The following is a 3,924-nucleotide window of genomic DNA, read 5'->3' on the forward strand; positions in this document are numbered from 1 at the left end:
ATGGAAAGTATTTTAAATGGTAAAACAAAATTTGAACTTATTGAGACGCCTGATTATTATAATATTTTTAAAACTGAAGATAAAATCAACCGTTTTCTTAGGTCTCTGAAGAAGGATAATATCACTAATGAAACTATCTACCAAGATCTTTTTTTCACAGGCTCTTCGTATGGTGTCCTTTACGGCCTACCGAAAATTCACAAACCAGACATTCCCCTTAGACCTATCCTTACTTCGTTTAAAATACCGAATTACAAATTAGCCAAATTTCTTGTACCCATGCTGGAGCATCTAACTAATAATAAATATTCATTAAATAACTCCTTGCAATTCAAAGAAACCATACTTCGACAAGATTCTGATTTATTCATGGCCAGTCTCGACGTAGAGTCATTGTTTACTAACATCCTTGTTGGAGAAACTATTGAATTGATTCTTAACAAGCTGTTTCCTGTTCCTGATTCTACTTTTAATCATTTTAATCGCACGCTTTTAAAAACTTTACCTGAACTCGCAGTGCTGGACACTCCTATTATTTTTAATGGTAAATTATAAAAACAAGTAGAGGGCATGGCCATGGGTTTTCACCTTAGCCCCACATTTGCTAATATCTTCATGTGCTCCCTGGAGGAGCACATGCTCGATAATTGCCCGTTAAGATTCTACCCCTTTTTTTTATTCCAGGTATGTTGACGATACGTTCGGCCTCTTTAAAAGTGAATATGAAGCTGACCTCTTCGTTCAATAAGCTAATACAATACGCCCGAACATAAAGTTTACTATTGAGAAAGAGGCGAACGACCGTCTACCGATACAGTATATAGTTTTCAGACAACACGACTGTTTTATGCCGATTTTAGAAAGCCTTTATTGGGCTTGGTACCAACGCACATAACTCTTGTTTTGTTTGGTACAAATCCAACTCCGTTTCTACCCTTCTCCACAGAGCACTCGTCCTTACGTCGAACTGGACCCTTTTTCATAATGAAGTTATGTTTTTAATTAACTTTTTTAATAATAGCTGTTTTCCCGCAAAGCTGGTGTACAGGAAATTATATCAACTGCTTAACAAACATGTCAATGCAAAACCAAAAGTTTTAACTGTCCCAAAACTGAAGTTGTACGCATGCTTTCCTTTTACTCATGACCTAAAATTTCGTAAAAAGTTTACGCAAATTATTCACGAACATTTTTATGCCATTGACATTAATTTAATTCCCAAGAACCCTTTCACCGTCCATCCCTCCCTGCCTGTTGTCCTCTGGTGTTGTTTATAAATATACTTGCCCTGGATGTCAGCTGAGGGACCTATGTGGGATCCACCAGTAGACTCCTTAAGGTGCGTATCGATTCTCATCGTGGCGTAAGTTTCCGTACTGGTAGCAGAATTTCAAGCCGAGAACATTCCAATATCAGAAATCACTCCAAAATTGTAAAACGTATATCGATAATAGGGATTTCTCCATTTTGGGCCATACCGCCAACCCCCAAGATCTTGTTATTTTAAAACTACTTTTGATTAAACAACTTATTCCGTCCTTCAACCTCATGCTTCCTCCTTCCTCTGTATTTGTCTTGACTTGTGTTGTTTCCATTTATGTTTACATTTGGTTTGACGCTGTCACTCCTCTAGGTGGGTCGTTTTTAGCAGCACGTTTCTATTGCTCTGTTCGCTGCTATTTTCATTTTAGTTTACTGGATTTCTATTACTTTGCAGTCTAATGTAAGATTTACTAAATTGTGTTCCTTCCCTTAATTTTAATGTTGTATGCTTCTTAAATTTGGTAGAATAATTTATGCCTTTTAAGTTCTTAATTTTTAAATTCTTAATTTTAGTTTAACAATTATGCAAAGAGGAATTTTATTGATGTTTTCTCTCTAACAAGCCTGATTGCATGTGATTAAAATGGATGAAATTTACGAAACAGTGGAATAAAGACAGCTTGTACAGTACATCTGTGTGTCCTCTACCCTTACTGACAGATATATGTATGTATATATATATATATATATATATATATATATATATATATATATATATATATATATATATATATATTATATATGCATATATGTGTGTAATATATGTATATGTATATATAATATGTATATGTATACTGTATATAGTATATATATATATATATATATATATATATATATATATATATATATATATATATATATATATATATATATACTATATGTATATTAAATGAGTTTAGAAGTATTTGCTTGACGTACGAAGCGCTTGCCGTATTCGGCAATCTTGCGGGTGACGGAATTTATGACCTGGGCATTTGTTAATTCAGAAATTCGAGTATGGTCACCTTTGGTTTCAATACATGGCAGAGTTACGTGGATGTGTGGAAAGTTCCGTTCATTAGTGCTCTAGTTCAAAAGCTTCTAGAAATTTGGTGGGTTTGAGCTGGATTTCTAGGTGTGCCTAATGAAGTGTATGTTTGTGTGTACAGTGTGAAAACTGCTTGGTGCAATGCGCTCTTGTGAAAGGCATTTCACTGGGTTGTGAGAAGCCATAGCGGTCGGACGAGTTTAGGACACTCGCGGAATTGAAATTCTAGTTTGCTAAAATGGTGAGTTCTAAAATACTTTAAGTGACATTGCACTGGTTATTATTTCTATGTATCGACTTTGGTGAAATAGAAACAGACTGATTATTCAAAGTATTTATCTCCCAGTGTTTATTCCCATGATTTCTTTTCATTATGTATTTCTATGAGATAAGAGCTGAGTGTGTTGTGTTTTTTTCTAATGGAAGTTGGTTTTGTGAATTTTTAGATGTTTCGAGAATGATGATGAAATGGATGGATAGCCATAAATCAATCTTGACTTATAAGAGGAACTGAAGACAATATATGAACTTTAAAGTTGTAAAGAGACGATATCATTTATGGAATTTTAGATGACGTTAATGGAGGAATGAGAACTAGTTTCCACTAATTACTTTCTTTTGGTGACTGGGTGATTTCTGCTTTGTGGGTGTAATGTTTTGATGGGGTTTCCATAACTAACATGCTTATTTTCCTTTTATATTGATGAATTGTTTGGCTTACCTAATATATGTCTATTTTTGTAACTGAAGTTTGATTACCATACATTTTAGAATTAGGAACTGAATCAGAGAGAGAGAAACTTCTCGGCAGCAGCTGCAGATGGCAGCCGTTCCTGGTAAGTTCTCTTGCCTATGTATGGGGAGGGAATGGGAATAATAGTTAATCAGATAACCTGATAACACACACAGACACACATACATACACACACGCACACACACACACACACACACACACACACACACACACACACACACACACACACACACACACACATATATATATATATATATATACTGAGATACTTCTTTTTAATCTTTGGCAGAAAACAATATTTCAAAAGAGAAACATTTGAGCTGCCAAATGAGACAATTTGTTTCGGCAATGAGACAAGCGTGTTTGCTACAATTTCCGTTGAGACTAAAAATTAGAATGCTTCTTTTACAACAGAGTATTCTACTTTATGTCAGTCCTTCAAAACTTATATAAAATATGTTTACTGTACAGTAGTGAGGTCAGTTAGTGACCAGAATCTTTCAATATGATCTGATGAAAAAGAAATGTAAGAAAAACACAAGAACCAAGAATCTCCAATGCAAAAAAACAAGTCAAAGGTTAATAATGGCAACAGTCAAATTCTTTTCATCACCATTTCCCTGCTTATTGCTGGAGGTCCTCATGTAGACCCTCGTTTGGGCAGTAAAACAGGCCCCACTTAACTACTGGCCACAGTTTTCAAGGATGAAATCTTCCTAGTTGTCATCTTTTGAGTTCTTGGGTCAACTTACAATCGATTGTTGCCTTTAACCCATCAGTTAACGGGTTGCCATAACAAAATATCTTCTTTATTGTGCCA

Source organism: Macrobrachium rosenbergii, chromosome 54 (genome assembly GCF_040412425.1).
Source record: "Macrobrachium rosenbergii isolate ZJJX-2024 chromosome 54, ASM4041242v1, whole genome shotgun sequence".
Lineage (NCBI taxonomy): Eukaryota > Metazoa > Arthropoda > Malacostraca > Decapoda > Palaemonidae > Macrobrachium > Macrobrachium rosenbergii.